We start from the raw sequence: 18,558 nt of genomic DNA, 5'->3' as shown, positions 1-18,558 counted from the left end.
TTTCATCTTTTTGCTTCTGGCCTTGAAAGGTATCAGAGCTCTGATGAGGCTGGCCCTGCTCCCCCATGGCCCGTGGCGCCTGGGGAGGCTGGCCAGACCCCAGTGGCTCCCGGGCTGGGGATGGAGGCTGCAGAAACCCAAGCCCAGGCTGAGCTGGGTCACAGCTGCTGACATCTTGCTGACACTAAGCACCCTTCCCCTGGCTCCTGATGACTCCAGGCTAGGCTCCCAGCCCCTCCCAGTGGCTGCCAGGTGGAGCGAGGTGCCCAGTGTGGCCTGAAATCCAGCCCCGTGACTGTTGTGGCAACTGGGTGAGACACAACACAGATTAGACCCGCAGACCTTGTTCCTCTCTCCAGGGAGAGAAAAAGTGTGACAATACATAGAAAGACAACATGAAAACACCAGGGTCAGTAAAAGAAGGAGTCAAGCCTCAAATGTAAGCCTCCTTCCATGATGGAAGGAGTAGATGCTGAATGGGCTGAAATGTTCTCTTGGTAGGGCCAATGAAATATCTCCTTTAAGTCCTGAGAGGGTATGGGGGGATGAAGTATTCCAGCTGTAGATCTGAGCAGAGGTATCCATTGATGAAGCTAAGCAGATGGTGGAGTAGCTGTGATCCCATGAGAAGTTTGAAAAGACAGAGAGAGAGAGAGAGAGAGAGAGAGAGAGAGACGGAGAGAGAGAGGGAGAGAGGGAGGGAGAGAGAGGGAGAGATGAGAGTTGATGAAGACTCTTTGCCCCCAGGGACAGAAGAAGTAAACCTCTGTTCCCAGAGATGATCACAGAGACAGATAAAGAGAACCTTTGCCTTTGAACAACTCATCCTTAAAATAATATCCCTTGAGTTCATGGCCCATGGGCACACCCCTAGGAGGGCTGTGAAAATGAGAGGAATTCCACAATGCAGAATTTTGGCCTGGGCAGCTGCTATTCATAGAAATGAAAAGCTGTAAGAAAACTATTTCTTGAGGAGAAGTCTCTATGGCATGACAAGAGAAAACTTCTCTCCCTACAAGGGCTGATTAAAGATTATTGTAGAGTTGGTACTGTTTTAACATCCCAGGTTTTGTCTTTATGTTGTCAGTTTGGGAAAGGAAAAAGTTGGGCAGGGGAAGGAAGGGTTTCTGGAAGTTTTATTCTGATGCTTCTTATTCTTGTAGTCCTGTTAATAAAGTTTCTTTATTCCTTTTAAGTTTTAAGCCTGTTTTGCCCTTCTCCTAATCCATATCTCACAGTAAGAAATGAGTGAGTGCCCTGGTGATTTTAGCCAGTGCTAAAACCCACCACGTTATTTTGTGCTTTGGCCGAGAAACTCAAATTGGCGAATCTAAACCACTACAACCCTTAATATCATAGCAAAGGCGAGGAAGAAGCCTTCTGTTCACCAAGCCAGTCAAGAGCAGACTGAATGAATGCAGACACCTGAATCTGGGTTCTTGCTCCTCCAAGAATCACTTATGGCATTTTAAACACATGCAGGAATAAACAGTTATGAAGAGAAGAGTTTAGAAATCACAGCCTCAAAATTCAGATATTATTGGTCTTTCTCTTATTTGGTATATTTCAGTTTAGTACCTAGAAATACAAACTTACCAAATTGATTTAAGTTTAGTTTCAGTTTTCTGCTGGGAGATGTTTTCTGATGTCATCAGAGGTGCTACTTAGGTCAGAGATTATTATATAAATTATATTATATAAATTACATTATATAAAACAAGTCATTGAAACAGCTATGAATATAATATTTGACACATTCATTCCTATCTATTTCTATTGTGAATTATTTATGCAGCAGTCCAGAAATCTTACAAGGCCAATGTTATTTGAAGCCATTCACTTGTAAATTACTATGTAAGCTAATTTCATGAGTATTTTTGCATGCTATTCACCACTTGTCTTGCTGATTGCTAAGATGCTGTATCTGCCAGCTTGTGATTACCTTTCTGAGAAAAAACACCCGAAATATTTCCCAAAACAAAAAAAAGAGATGAAGACTTTCCAAAGTTACTCTGATCTACTAAGCACAGTAAGAGGTTTTGACACTGTGAGAGAAAATTTTTGAGTTGAATAATAACTGCAATTGCTAATGTTCATTCAATATGTTGAATGAATAAGAAAAGATATTGCCAAAAGGTCTACAGTTGTCAAAACATTCCTAAATTCTGAATAATCACCAGAATAAATGTGTGTCCTTACATCACCACTATTTTCCCCACTCTTCCCTGAATCATATTAATTTGCTTTAAGAATTCTATCAGTGGTGAACTGTACTGATGCAGTACTTAATACTAGGTTTTGATTGAATCAGGTTTAGTAAGAGATTTAATGAGCAAGATAGTTTAAAGAAAAAAAAAATCTCATAAGAGCTAAATTCATATTAACAAAAACTTCTTACAGCAGGCAGGATTATGATTACCCAGATCTAAATTAAAACCTGGAGTCCCTTTTCATACCAGTACCAATGTTTTTAATTTATTTCTTAGGAAGGATTATGTCAGATATCAAATAAAATTAGATTAGACACATTTTTCCTTCATATAGATACAAGGTGATGGTAACTTTGTTAAAAATCATCTTCAACACAAGAATCTTCTGGGACATATGACAGCCCAAGAGTGGTGGGGGCTCACCATGGCAGGGATTGGCAGCAGGATTTATCCCGCTTCCCCAGTGAGGAACAGGGCAGGCAGGAGGACAGGGGCTTGCAACTATTTTTCAGAATTACTTAAATACTGTATGTTTCCAGGGGGCTATTTCGGGGAATGTGGATCTGGAGCACACTCAGGGAACTGGGTGCACAGCATGAAGAGACTTGAGACTGGCAGAGGAGATAGAGGTTTACCATGAGGAGCCCTGGAGGCCAGGTGGGCTAGGGATATGATGGTCATCATCTGCTGAAGGGTCTGCATGCTTTCTCTTCAGAGACTCCTCTCAAAGGCTATTTTAATCAGTCATAAAGCAGTTCCTCTCCAGATACTAAGTGCCAGAGCTGGGAAAAAAATTGTCAAACAATGTGTTTTTACTCTACTTCAGCAGATTTTTCTTGGTTTGGTTTTATTTTCAGGTGTGAAAATAAAGCCAATATGCTGACATTTTTATGACACTGCTTTCCTATAATAAGTAAAAAGTCACATTAATAAAATAATTTCATTTTCCAGTTCACTGGCCCATAAAGCGGCTTATTGCAATTGCGTATTTAATACAAATACAGAAAAGTATTTACTTTGATATATTTTAATTCTATCAAGAGTTGTGGTGACATTTTAACAATAAGAAGTAGCAAATGGGTTGTTTAGACCATTCATTTCCCTTTCAGATCACCATTAAAATCCAGCTGAGGTGCAGACACATAGTATTTAAAACAGTTTTTATCCAGGATCCGAAGAACAATAACATACAGAAAACTTTATTTGGAAAACCTTTCCTCCTCAGAAAGCCTAGAAGATACCATTGTTTCTAGATATAGATGCTGAGTGGCTGCACAGGGCTGGCCGGGACCCTTCTTCTGCAGCTTAGTATGGGGAGCTGCTCTGCTCTGCCCACCTTGAGCTACAACTGCCCTGGGACCAGCAGAACCATCACTAATGCGACTGTTGCTCTCCCCCTGCTGTCCTCAGACATTCCAGCTCCTCCTGACCCATACCCTCTCCCTCCCGCTAGCTATCCTTTTAGCAAAATAGGAGCAATTACAGTAGCCAGAGATAGCAAAAGGACAGGAGAGAATATAATTTTTATAGAAAACGTGCAGCAGAAACCCTGGACTCTCACATGTTAAGAAGTGATACATGGAAACTCTTGTGCATTACTGTTCATGTGGTCCATTCCTTCTCCTCTACTCCCCAGGTATTTAGCTCTCCTTGAACCCAAATGTTTCTCTTAAATTTTGTGGAAGTAACTCTTTTCACAGCTAAGTATGAAATGCAAACTTGTTGCCATGCCAGCTTTTGAAACCGGAAAGCCCCAAGTCAATTCATTTGGTAATTTTTGTTTTTTCCCTTCTCAGAGGCTCATGCAATTTCCTGGCTATGAGTGGCCATTGCACAGGGACAATGAGAAGTATTCCCGCCTTAACTGTCCTCGGAAGCTAGTCCTATGGGCCAGAACTATGTAAGGAACTGTGGAAGCAGAACTTCTGTAATGCTGAGCATTATATATGCACATAGACACACACACACATATATATATTGTGTGTGTGTATGTATGTATGTATTTTATATATATATACATACCATTGTAACAAAGTGGTGGGTGCTTTATGAAAGGGATCACACTGCTGTTTGTGAGGGATTCGCATTGCTGGGGAAGGGGACAGACTGTAGGAAGCATCTAGCAGAGTGGTTTCCTTTGGGGAAACTTAGGCAGAAGAATGTCTTGATCCCTCCTCAGGATGTGACAGATGGGACAAAATCCTGTGCACACCAATAATGCTATGTGTGTTCAGAAACATAAATCTCAAGTTATGAGTTAACAACTTCAAGAGACAGAAGTTCTTGAGAGAGGTACTCTGTGAAAAGCTAGGGTGAAACAAAGATCTAGAACTTCTGAGTTTAGACATGCCCTATCTGAGGGGCCTCCTGTTTTGAGTCTGAAGGAAACATTTTTTATAATCTCGTTTTAACTATTTTTTTCCTAAGACTTTCTGCTTCTGATGTTATGAAGCAATGCATCTAGTTTTACAGATATTAGCATATCCTCTTTCGTATAATTTATTCAATATTTGTCATATCAACCAGGCTATGGGAATGGTACATTTTTATCTTATATTTTAGAAATTTTTTAACCTGCTGATAGTTTAGATTCATTAGTTTACTTTGGATTCATGTTTGTTTTGCAATAGGTAAGTTGTCAGCTCCAAAAGGAATCAGATCACATCATTGAAGCATGCATGATCATTTTTCCTGGGATAATAGGCTTTTCTTGGTGAAAGAAATTGAGAATTATTCATATGTTCATATGACAGAAAATTTCAAATGAGAGAAAATAAAAATACCTTCTAAGAAGACTATAACTATACTTGGTTCTGTATGCAAAAATCTGAAATCTGACTTGTCAGGAAACGTTTCAGTACAATAAGTAATGTGGGTATTTTTCAAACAAATAAAGCTAAAGTAACTTTTTTCCAAGCCTAGAAAACTTTTAAACATGGATCCAATACTCAACTCAGCCAGGCAGAACTGCGGTAAGATATAAAACTTCCACGGAAGTTATTCTGTAGGAAGGAAGAAGAGAAACACACATGGATGATTTTCAAAAAATAATGTAATATCTTTATTTGCCTTCTTTTTTTGCCTGCTTGCTTTTTATCCTTTTTGTCTTTCAAAACTGTGTCGGGTCTGAGCCACTCACCACACAGATAGTGCTTCAGCCATACCTTTTCAGTCAGGAGATGTCCTTGCCTTCCTCTTCCTACTATGCACACCTGGTCCTTCATCTTGCACAGTCAACCCTCATTACTCCTACTGGCAATGGGATCCTTTGATAAGGAGGATCCCTTGCCTCTACCAAATACAAATTAAATACAGTCTAAAAATAGTTTCCAGAACCATTCAGGTTGCAGAAAAATGACCCTTTTTTAAAATCAGACATACTTATTTCTTTCCCCCAAACTTCCCCACAAAAATAAGTAAACAAAAAACTGTGATGTTTCACTTTGGACACAAAAACAGAAAAAAAAGCAAACAAGGGAAAAAACCAAAGAAATAAAGTTATTTTCCTGTGTCTTGTCAATTTGGTTCTCACTTGTTCTGTTACTTTTTTTGTGGGTAAGTTTTTATTTTAGATATTTATCCTTTTCATCTGATAGTGACATAATTAGGTGAATTCATTTGAAGACCACAGTTTTCTGTGTTTTCTTATTTGAATCTGATTGCAATTAGCAATTTTTTGTGATTTTTATACCACCTTTCATCTCTAAATCTATGCCATGAAAGAATATAATTTAATCCTCAAAATAAAGTATACAATGATTCTCCTGAAAAAAACCCTACCAATGAATGACCCAAAAGAAGAAGGAATAAGGGGGAAAAAATGTAATGCAAAAATCTACAAGAATATAAAAAAGATATTTAGAGTGCTCTTTGTTTTTTTGGTGGTTTTTTTTTTTTTTTAATGCTTATTTATGTATTTGTGGGATGGTATGCCTTTATTTCTTTATTTTCAGCACTGTCATGAGTTCTGTTCTCACTAAATGGGTAACTTTTATCACCTCCATTGAGTTCAAAAGCAACAGCACCCTTGCCTGTCATTTCTCACAGAAACAGATTCACTTAACCTGCTTCCACCTGTGTCACCTGTCAATGACAGCACTTGCAACACAACTTGTCTTTCATCTTGATGAAGTACTCTAGTCATGCAACACACAGCAAACTACTGATATTTGAACTGGTCATCAGGTAGAGTTTGTCCCATGATGTCTGACTCCCAGCTAGACCAGATTTTCCAGAAATATGAAAGAAAAGAAAACAAAACAAAACAATAAAAACAAAAAAACAAACCAAAACAAAACAACCCAAACCAAAAAATGTTGCAGTCCTATACCACCTGTTTCTGTGGAATACCACTCCTCTTTAGTTGTTGCTGAATGTTGCACTGGAAAGACAAATGTTTCACTTAATACAGTGAGACATCTAAACAGCCAGCCCATCCCTTGTTCAACCATGTAGCCATATTCTTGGTCATATTTATCTAAAAATTCACATATTTTTTCAGGACATGTAGCTGTCATTGTACTAGAGATTATGTGAATCTCCAGCTTAAGCTAAGAACCAAGGTTAAGAAGCCTGGGAGAACCTGATTTTAAAAATGATGTTGCCTTCAAAAGTTTTGAAATGAGTGCTTGAAGTTAGCTATAAAAAATTCATGAGACAAAAAGTCTTCTGAAAATCTGAAAAGTATCAGTCTGCATTTACAGACCATGTTCCAGAATTTCAAAATGGAAAAAGAAGATCAGGTGTTCTAGGAACTACTCTTCCATGTTTCAATGCTGCATTTTCATTACCTTGAAGTACAAATATGCAAGACAAGCATGTCTGGCCTAATGTGGTTTTGGAAGAGTGAAAAATCCCAGTGGAGCAACAGTTCAGTGCGGATACTGCTGCTAGCTTCTCAAATTCCTGGATTATGCTACTTCTAGTTGTTACACATATGTGGATCAGAGATCAGAGCTTAACCATTGTGAAAAGCTATTTTACATCCATATAAAAGACCTTATTTCACAAATGAACAAGCCAAAGGTTTAGCTTATTTGAATATCTGAATGAGATCCAAAACAGATTTAATTGAATATTCATTTCACGCAGCTTTAGCCAACTAAGTTGCTTAAATGAATTGATCCCACGAATAACACTCTATGTATATGGATACTTAATGACTGCAGCGACAGAAGCCTTAACCAGTGTCCTGCTTAAAGTGGCAACAGAGTGATGAAAGACTAATTTGTACCCTAACATGCAACAGTTTTACAATACAGTATGAGGGTTGTGGAAGTAATACATGAAACTTTTACCAGCTGCCAACTTGTCTTCTGTGTCTACTGAGACACCATGCCCATATTGATCATACACATGCCATATAGATTCACTTTTTTTCAGGTGCACTCTAAGTTTCCCAGTGGGATTTAAGAACAGTTTCTCATTCCCTTGCTGTCGTCATACTTCTTCATCCAGACATTTGCAGTGCCCACTGTGCAGCAGTGCAGCAATATTCCAGCCAAAGAGCTGGAAGAGGTTTTTGCAAGGGAATGTATGAAAACGCATTTCTGAAATTCTGCTACCATGACCTTTGAACACCTTCTGTTTCTTTGGGTTAATTACTCTTCTCAGATGATTAAGATGAGATGAGATTAAATAAAGACCTTAATCTTCCTCAGACTTCGGAGAGAAAAGAAGAGGAATATACTTCATAGTAGTGCAGTTCTTCATACCATGTGATTCTCACCTTTTCGTGCTTGCTACAAAATCTACATGGCATAAGAGGTGGTGTACTTTCAAAAGAGTGGCAAAACCCAAATATTTCTCATTAATGTATGTAGTTGGTTGACCTTGGCCAGCTGCCAGGCAGTGACCTAGCTGCTCTGTCACTGCTACTCCTACAGCAGGGCAGAGGAAGAAAATAAGATGAACAAACCCATGAGGCAAGGTAAACACAAGAAGATTACTTGCCAATTACCACCTCAGGAGAAAGAAATTCAACCTGTGTAAAATTAATTTAATTTATTGCTAATTAAAATAGTTTTGGACAGTGAGAAACTAAGACAAATAAAAAAAACCAAAGACCTCCACACATACTTCTCCTGGCTTTTCTTTCCCAGGCTCAACTTCACTCTCTCACTCACAACTCTTCTTCTCATCCAATCCTGGGAGGCCAGGAAGATGGGGAACGGAGTTTTGGTGTCAGTACATAATTGGTCTTCTCTGAAGCTACTTCCTCCTTACATGTTTTTCCTGCTCCAACATGGGTTCTCCACAGGGTGAATTTCCTTCTGGAAATATGAACCTGCTCCAGTGTGGAGTTCCCCATGGGCTACGGGGTACATATTTGCTCCAGAATGGAGCAGTACTGCAGGGGAATCTCTGCTTTGGGACCTGGAGAGAAGGACTTCTTCCTCTCACTCCTTCTTCACTGATCTTGTTGTTTACAGGGTTGACCATCATGTGTTTATTTTCTTTCCTCCCTCCTCATTTTGATGGCTGGTATTTTGCCCTTTCTGAAATACATTTTCGAAAGTGCTGCTTCCCCATAAACGAGGCTGATGGCCTGAGCTGTGTCTTGCATGGGTTCACTTTGGAGCTGGCTGGAACAGACTGTGTCTGACACGGGGCAGTCCCTCTCCTCTTGTCAGTAAGACCACCCCTGCATTCCTCCATTACCAGCTCCTGGACACAGGCACCCACATCATCCTGGCTGACTTTCTGTCTGTTGTGTGCAGATGTAACAGTAGTCTTGTTTTGGGAGAATGTTGGTATACTTCAGAAGACTGCCTTTCTAAAACACAGGAACATGTTTGTGAATACTCAGAAATGCTAGCTGTAAAAATAGAAATATTTTTGATACAATTGTTTTAAGAATCAATAGGTGAATGTGAAGGGAAATAGACATGTAAATAGAACATGAACCCTGGAAAATATGGCTAAAAGAGTCTGAGTTCATACATTTAATGACTGTAGAAGGAACCAGCAGGGTGAGCAAAAACTTTTGTTGTCTGATAGAAGTTTAAAATTGCAAGCAACTGATGAGTATCTTTTTTTTTGTTTGTTTGTTTCTCCTGTTCAGTTTTTTGCATTTAATGTAATATAAAACTTGAAATATAGGTGTCTGTATTTTTAGTTTCTCTTTTAACCTAATTTCTTTTTAGTTCCTTGATAAAAACACTGCTTCTTTGTAAATTTGTGCTGACTACTCCCATCCATTTTCTTATCCTTCATATCCTTGGAATGGATATTTTTCATATCCTTCATATCAAGACAATATTCTCAGGACTGCTTGCCCCTTTCCAGGAGTTGGTGTGAAGCTGGCCAGTCTGTTGGTCTCTTTTACATCCTGCTGGCATGACTTGCTCTGCTGGATTCCCACAGTGTGGGGAAGAAAAAAGTCTGTCCTATTGTACACTCCACTGGTGAAAGAAATAGAAAATTCTGGTTCATCTAACTGGCTCATGAAGTGGATCCATTTCTACAGATCAGTACAGCTTAGGGCAAGGACACTCAAAAAGAAATTAATCATGATGATCCTTCGTTATCCATGAAGAAACATTAGAAACTAGGGTGGAGAGATTTTTCCTGGCTACCTGTTTCATACCACAACTTCCCTGTTGCAGCTTGCTGTGTCCAAGCTGGACGTTACCACTCAGCAGTTGGAACTTGACAGTTCTCAGCTCCGTGGGATTTAAATCTATGCATAAGCTGTTTCGGCTAAGGTAAGCACTTTCTAATATAGGTATCTCATGCAACACAACTGCCTGGGTGTTAATTCCTTTCCCTGAAATCACAAGAGATACACTTATTTTTCTCCTTTGATAAAGAAAGAAATAAAGACAAAGACTGAAAAGAAGCATTATTAATGTATATATTTGGTGCACTAAATTAAGACCATGCTAGGAATGCTACACCCTACAAAATCTGGAAAACACCAGATACACATTGCTCTAGGAACTTGTTTGTCAGAAGCATTCAACAGTGAAAGAAAACAGTGCAGATGTTTTAATTAAGTGGCATAAAACTTCAGCTTGCATTAGTCTTGATTTTAGCCTCTGGACATGGCTTTAAAGCAGGCAAATACAAAAACTTGTGGGTCTTCAACTACAGCGAAAAATACACCTCCAAGGAATTTGCTTTCAATTTTCCCTCTCATCTGCACAGGTACAAAGCCAGACAACGGCTAATGAGCCACTGAACAAACTGCCTCTAATTTTTATAGAAACCAAAGAGCTAATGAGAACGTGAAGAGAAGCACAAAAAAGGAGTGCAGCTCCTGAAGTATATCTCACTTCCTCATGCTTGTGAGACAAGAAACCATTTTTTTTCAGTCATAAGACTCTCTCCCATTAGAAGAATATTGAAGGAACTGTAGAAAGTAAAATAGAAACTTCTGTGCAGACGAGAAATTGAAAATTAGGGAAATTATTTCAGTTTGTTTTTTTTTTTTAAATTCAATAATCTGTGCAAGAAATTTATATAGAAATGTTAATACTAGACTACTTTTCTGAGGTAAGAGTTAGGCGAGTATATAATCTGCCTAATGTTACCTGGTTCCACTAACCTCACTTTACAATTGAATCATTACAGAAAACATAAATGCCTTCTGAGAAGGAAAATTTAATCAAGGGTTTGACAAGATAAGAAATTTTCCTTTGTGAACACAGTGTCTCTCATAACCAAGGAGAAAAGATGAAATAAATTTTCTAGTTAAAAATGATGCTGCTAAAATGTCCTATTTAAACAGATCAAGCACCCAAAGAGAAAAACATGAACGACACATATTTTCTGAAAAGCTAAAATAAACAGAACATCTTTGAGTACCAATTTTAAGAACAACAGTATTGTGTTCATATATATGCAATAAATACATATTTGTGGAAGTATACATACATGTACATATGATTGAAGGTAGACAAAACTAATTTCTTGAGAAACAGAAATATGTGTTAAATAAAAAATTCTTCCATTTGCCTTCTTAAGATTTGATGTTGAAAAACTGAAAATGACATTGAATGAGATAAGAAACTTGACCTCAGAGAACTTCTGGTTCATCTCTAAAATGCAGATTTTATGTTTCATATATAAATGGTTAGAGTTGGAAGAGACCCATGGATGTCACCTGGTCCAACCCCACTGATCACAAAGGATTACCACTAACAGTTTGCCCAGAGAGGTGGCAGAACTGCCATCCTTAGAGATACTTTATGGATGCTAAATGCAAAAAGTAGGCATAAAAATAAAACTAAAAAGTGAAACTAAGTCACACTAAGGCTTCTCAGTCTGGCCTGAGAAAGCATGAGAAAGAATCCAAGAGAATCCAAACTGTCCTCGGTAAAGGACAACAGTCTTAGCAGGTGGTGTTTAGGAAACAGTCAAAGAGTAGTGCTCCACTTAACCAATGATGGTGGATGTGTTGCTTTAATGACCAATGAGAGTTTTACCTCCTGGACTTTCTCGAACATGTGTATAAAAGAAGATTAAGAATAATAAACTTTGCTCTCTTGGACAACAAAGATAAGGGAATCAGTGTTGTACTGCTTCGCTGTTCCTAATATAGTGCGAAAATACTCAACCGGATACAGTCGTGTGCCAGGGCTCAGTTAATCTTACCATGAAAAAGTATTATTGGGCATTCAGACAGAGCTACCTGTTTCATTTTTTTCCTTTGCAACTGGTCCTGTCCCTGGGCACCACTGAGAAGAGCCTGACTCCATCACCTCTGCCTGACTCCCATCAGCTATGCAGTATATGCAGTAGTCAGATCCCCCTGAGCAGTCCCAGCTCTCTCAGCTTCTCCTCATAGGAGAGATGCTCGCACACATCATCATCTGTTTGTCCCCTTGCTGGGCTCTCAGTGTGTCCATGTGTCACCTGTACAGGGGAGCCCAGGAGTGGGTGGAGCACTCCAGAAGGCAAGGACGCCCACCCTTGACTTGATGGCAAGCCTTTGCCTAACGCTTCTCAGAATACCATTAGCATTTCTTGTCACAAAGGACCTATTTCTGCCTCCTGTTCCTGTCTGCCAGGAACCCCAAGGTCTTTTATGTAAATATACTTTCCAAATGAATGGCTGAGATCATTCCTTTTCAAGTGCAAGTCTTAGCAGTTCTCCTTCAAGTGAGTCTTGTTAACCCATTTCTCTGGTATATTGAAGTTCCGATGAGCATTACAGTCATCTGGTCACTACTCCCAGCTGGTGTCATCAGCAAGCTTGCTGGAGGTATATCCTGCCTAGATCATTAACAAAGATATTGAACAATGTGGGACCCAGTACTGACAGAAGTATATCATTAGCTACAGGTCTTCAACTAAATTTCAGTAGCCTTTCTGGAATCAAACTGAATAATAATTTTAACAGGATGTAGGCCCTAATCACTTCTGGACTAAATATCACCTGGGAACAGCAGTACTCAATTTCTTGGGTGCCCTGAAACTTGCTGCAGTCCTTTGCCACGAGTCCAGTACTAATGACTCCCCTGAAGTATATCAGCTTAAATCTAAACTAAGGAGGGTGCAAACTCAACTGAGGTGTCTTGCTGATACCCTGAATGGACAGATGCTCCTGCAGGATTGTATAAGCTTTGAGAGGAAATTTCCCAAATTCCTCTGAAAACATCAGGTAGGTTTTCCTCTATTTTATGCTTAGGTAGAAAGGCCCTTATGTTAATGCTAAGAAATGGCCTGGAAATTAGTATTGCCCTCACTGGGGCAAAGAGAATGGAGGAAAAATGAGTTGCAGCTATCTCAGAATTCTCAGGAACCTACCAGTTTGCCACTGGGAATCTGTGCTACTTGTCAAATCTGCACTCCACCTCCCACTGCATAGTGTAACTGAAGTTTTAGAATTTGTTCTGAACTTCCCTACAATATTAGACTGGACTGGAAAAAAGAGCATGGGAATAGTCAATTTGAGAATTACTCTGTAGAATTCCCAGTTTGAGTTCAAGCTGCTTTGTTGCATTAGATGTTAAATACACTGGCATCCAAAATATCTGGCAATTGAGTATAGTCTTGAAGAACTTAAAATGTTGACTTAAAATATTGAGTAGACAAATTAACATGTGCATACATAGGCCAATATCATAGAGTTTACAGGCACAACATAGAAATAATATCTTAACATTTCATAGGACTGTTAGAGAATGAGCCATTATGGGCTGTGAAGCACAAATATATAACATGGAAGAGGATAATAAGCCAGTCATAATTCTACAATGAATGAAACCTTGTGTTTGTAAGAGCCTTCAGTTCTGCCATGGAAAATAGAAATAACATATGGTTCTGTCGAATCAGGTTTTTGGTTCAGATATAGTCTCTTCAAATTTTTCTGACTCATGGGAACCTGTAAGTGATTCAGCAGCCATTAAATACCACCTAGAGAACAGAACACACTTAGCTTATGCCTCATGAAAAATGTTATGACATTTGTTCTTTTTACATCTTTTGCTTGTCTAGAAAATATTGCTTTCCTCTTAGAAGAAGTTACTTGTTTTACTGTCTGTTCATGCATATCAATGGAAAAAGTCTTCATCTGCTTTTTGAAACCACTCCATTCTACGTATTTCCATTAAGCCATCAAGTTATCTGGTTCAAACCTTCCTACTTCCTTTTCTGGCACTGAAAGTCACTAACTAACTAGTACCAAGAGGGAAAAAATTCACTATAACTTTTCATTTTTTTCTATTTCTCCCTAGTCTGTTTAGTGTGGTCATCCTAAGATTGTCTTTTGTTACTTATCTTTCTTGTCTCCTCCCTTTGATAAAATAACTTGCTTCAATAATAATTTTAGTATCCTATTACATTGATGAAGGAGGTAAGGAAGAACTTTGTGAAGTTTGTGTTGACATTAAATTTCATTGCCTCTCCATTTCTCAAGGATTTGTCTGAGCTTGTTGATTCTGAATTTATATGTTATTTGATTCTCTAGCATCCCATGAAATAATAATTTTGTTGTATTTTATAGTGATTGATGCAGGTGTGTGCTTATTGGCAAGTAAAATCTTTGCCCAAAGGAAATTTCTGTCAAAATAGCCAAAGCACATTGAAATTAATCTTCCTCTTATAGCTATTAAAAGGAGGGCAAGGTCGAAATATAAATCATACTAGAGTGATGCCAGCAAATACCAGAGTGGATGCCATCAACAGAATTTATTACATATCTCTCTCTCTCTTCTTTTGGAAATGAAAACAAAACAACCAAAAACTCAAGTGTGTAATTAACTGTATGTTGCTTCTGTGAGCAAATTCGCTTGCATGTCACTCATAACATGACTAAATCTTTTAACATTCCTTTTGATGACACACTCCCAAAAGCCTGTAATACAAAAGCCTAGCTAACTTTCTCTCCTGTAATATCTTGTGTAGAAAAGACAGTGTATAATATATATAGAAACCCACAAATTTCAGCAGGTAATTAGCCTTTAAGCCCTTTCAGAATTTACTCTTAGCAATTACGAAATTAACACCATCATACAAAGTGTTATTTACTTGTTTAAAGTAATGATTTTGTAATCAGGCAAAGGACTATGTCCAGCTGGGTCCTCAAAAGACATTGTCAAGAAACAGTAATTTAACAAAACACTACTAAGGAATAAATTACCAGCATTTCTAAACCCATTCTATCTCCATAATTTTCAGTTTCAGTAGTGTTAATTTTAAGAGATGAAAAATCCTGTCTGTTAACAGAGCCCTAATGTACATTTTCCATTACTTCTAAAAGGCACATGTGTTAAATGAGTCAGACATAACAAGTCTACGCAAACTTTTTCACACATCCTTAAATAATTACCAAACATCAGATATTTATCAAGCATCGTGTGTTTGGTATATTACTTATTTGATATTACTTTGCTAAAATCCCATTAGTAATGAGCTCTAAACAGGAAATAAAAATCTTTTCTTGAAGACAAGATTTTTGTTTTCTTCTAGATGGTTAATTTATATCTATTTAAGAAATAAATATTCATAATTTTAACTTACTTTAAAAAGGCTTTCCACCTTGGATTAATTCTTCCATTATCCAGACCAGTGCTGGTGATGCATTCATGTGAGTACCATGTGTAAGAGCAATGTCTTTCTTGACTGAAGATCCAGACTCCTCATCTTATGACATTCATCTGTAGATTTGTACTTTTTCTATAGTATTTGCAAAACTTGACCTTTAGTCAGTTAAAGTTCATAGAGTTAATATCTTTGTTGCAGTATTTATCCCTTGCACCTTACTATCTAGTTTTTTGACAGTAACCTTCTGTTTCCCATTTTGTAACCTCTGTGCTTGACTATTGTTTTCTTCCTGCTGCTTCTGCACAGTCTGCAGAAAATGTTTCTCTGCAATTGGGTCCCCAAGAAGATCATCTGAAATTTCTGGTCAATGGCTGCCTCGGAAGTTACCGCTGCCAATAAAACTCTCTAGCCAAAAGCTGTGGGTTAATCCTAGGCAGCAGTTAAACTCCACACAGCCACCTGCTTATTTCAGCTCTCAGTTGGATGGGGAGAGAATCAGACTGGCAAAATTAAAAATGGGTTGAGATAAAGAGAGTTTCATATGCAAACTAGATGGTGCATGTAAAAGCAGAGAAATTAATTCACTGCTTCCTATCAGCAGGCAGATATTTAGCTCTTTCCATGAAAGCAAGGCATCACATACAATTTGTAAAGACAAATGCCTAACTCTGAACATCTACCTTTCTTCTTGCTTTAACCCCTTTTTTATTGACGAACAAAACATTTTTTGGTATAGAATTTCCCTTTGGTCATCTGTCCCAGTTGTGTTCTCTACCAGCTTCTTGTGTACCTCAGATTGCTGGTGGAGCAAGGTCCTCAACACCCTGAACACTGCTTTTCTGTAAGCAAAACATCGGTGTATTATCAACACTGTTTCAGTCACAAATCTAAAACAAAATATCATAAGAGCTGCTATGAAGAAAAGAAACTCAATACTAGACAGAACAAAAAAAATCTAGGAGAGAGATCTACTTCACCATGCTGATATGCTGACTACTTATTACATAAGACTTGTCCTGCAGCCATATTCTACAGCGTGGCTGAATGTATTTTTCCCTCTGAGTATGCAGGTTTGGGTCTCAATCTGTCATTCCACTTTTCTGCAAGGTGCTGTAAATTGGGTAGGAGACCTCTAAAACTGTAAGGGACTAAGCTTTAAAGAAACAATCAAAGAATAAGTATAAATACGCATTTGATGAAAATGGAATAGGAAACTTTGGACAAAAGGACAAAATGGAATGAACGGAATTCAAACAGGATGTGGGAATGTGTGAAATGCTCATAAAATAGTCTCTGAAAGTGCGGACTAGTGAGAGGATAATACACTGATAAAAATTCCGTGTATGAAACAGAAGAACATGGTTTTGCTTTTGCCAGTGGAAGATGACTGTTTTGCCACATCTGTATTCAGTGATGTATTCAAAATCAGCCACAATTTCTGGTGGTTTCGGTGTGCTTAATTTAAAGTACCACAATGTCTGAACTAGATACCTTGCAGTGGTAGCACAAGCTGGTTGGTTTGGATTTAGTGTCAGTCATGTTGCAGATGTGGCTTTTAAACTTGAAAATCCTACCTAGAGCTTCTAGATGATGTTTTGTTTTCTTTACTGCATGGATAAAAACTTGCTGTGTTTTTGTAAATTGTCTGCTACAGTAGAATGCTGCGCTCATACGACTCCTTTAGATTTAAGAGCAAACTGGATTTTTGAAGACCAGAAGTACAAAAACTCTGATGAGCTTCCAAATAATTTCTTCCAATTAAAAAAATCTTACATTCTTGTTCTCTAGTTTTTATGTGTGAGAGAAGGAAAGACATTTCCAGGCAGTTTTGACTTTAAAGATTTACATTCTATATCCAATAAGGCTGTTGAATATACAATGAAGTATTTTATTGGCAAAGAAAGGTTGTTTCCTTGTTCAAACTACAATAATTAAGACTTATGCTGACAGAAGAAAACTGAATGCATTTTGGGTTCAAAAGCATCCTATTTATAGTCTAGATGCAAAATGATCTCTATTCACTACAATGTTTCATTTGCAGGTTATCATTTTGCTTTCCTCTTGATAGCTAGTCAGCAGATGTTTCCTTCCATCTTGACTCATTGCATTAGTGATAGAAAAACATTTTGCATCCTACTGTGGTACTCTTCATAAGTAGATTTGGAGGACAGAACCAACTTCTTGAAAACACAGGACAGGATAAAGAGAAAATTCTCTTGAATATTTGTATATGATGTATATGTATATGATACTCAACTACTCTAGGTTTGGAATCAAGTAGCTTTCCAAACAGTTGCAGTAGCACTGCATTAATAATCCCTCCTTAATAAAAAAGAAAAATAAATAAATAAACAAATAAAAATATAGTTAAAAAGTAAACAAACCAAAATTAAATTAAAAAAAAAAAAAACCAAGAAAATTTTGCCACAGGTCCTTGCATGAAAATTTGCTACTGCTTCACACCCCATCAGTGTTTTATTTACCCATGCAAAGTGAAAGAATGACAAAAATACCAGCCTCTCAAACTTCTGAAACTGCTTTAAAAATATTGACAGTGAAAGTAGTATTGGTGCCATTTGGTATCTTCTGTGGACATTGTTGCCAATTTGATCCAGTGCTGTTGTTGAAGTTTCATTATCTAAAGCTGTCATATTTCAAGGTTTCAAAGCACGGAGCTGTTTCATAGAATTCAGCAATTCCATGGGCAAGATACATCTTTTTCTTTTCATGTTATGTGATGTGGAAGAGAAGTGATTTATCACTGCTATATTGGCTTACACATCAGCAAATTTGCTGGTTATTTTCCTCAAAATTTCAAAGACTATAAAAAATAATTTAATTTCATTCTACTTATAAAACTGGTTAAGAAGGGGGGGAAAAAAAGGGCATGCTTCCATCTGAAGTAAAAAACACACATCAATTTCTAGAAGTAATTTTTCCTGCTCCTTTTTTGACCAGTGATGGTTAAAATGCTCTTCAGGGATCACTAGGTACTGATCCAGTTGTTAGCGAACTCTTCTGGGCACTGGCTAATGAATAAGTTCTTTTCATACATTCCTTTTCAATATTTTTTCAGTACTTTGTTTATCACATTACCAATAGCTCACTTTTGTCCCACTTCTGGTCTGCACAGACTGGGAGAAGCAGGCAATGGGTAAATTTATAGATGGAAATCCCTTAATTCCCTAGAATCAGGACTGACCCATTTTTAGAGATACTGGTTTGAATGAACACAAAGATTCTGGGAATTTTGTCCAAGCAATTGTGTAATATAGATAAGATGTAAATGTTATTTTGTTTGAAGGTCTGTAGCTACTGCTTTGCTTTGAGATGGGTTAATTTTGCATCTCAACACCAT

Source organism: Cyanistes caeruleus, chromosome Z, assembly GCF_971803275.1.
Source record: "Cyanistes caeruleus chromosome Z, bCyaCae1.hap1.1, whole genome shotgun sequence".
Classification (NCBI taxonomy): domain Eukaryota; kingdom Metazoa; phylum Chordata; class Aves; order Passeriformes; family Paridae; genus Cyanistes; species Cyanistes caeruleus.
The sequence above is the reverse complement of the archived record's forward strand: the minus strand, read 5'-3'. Positions refer to the sequence as shown.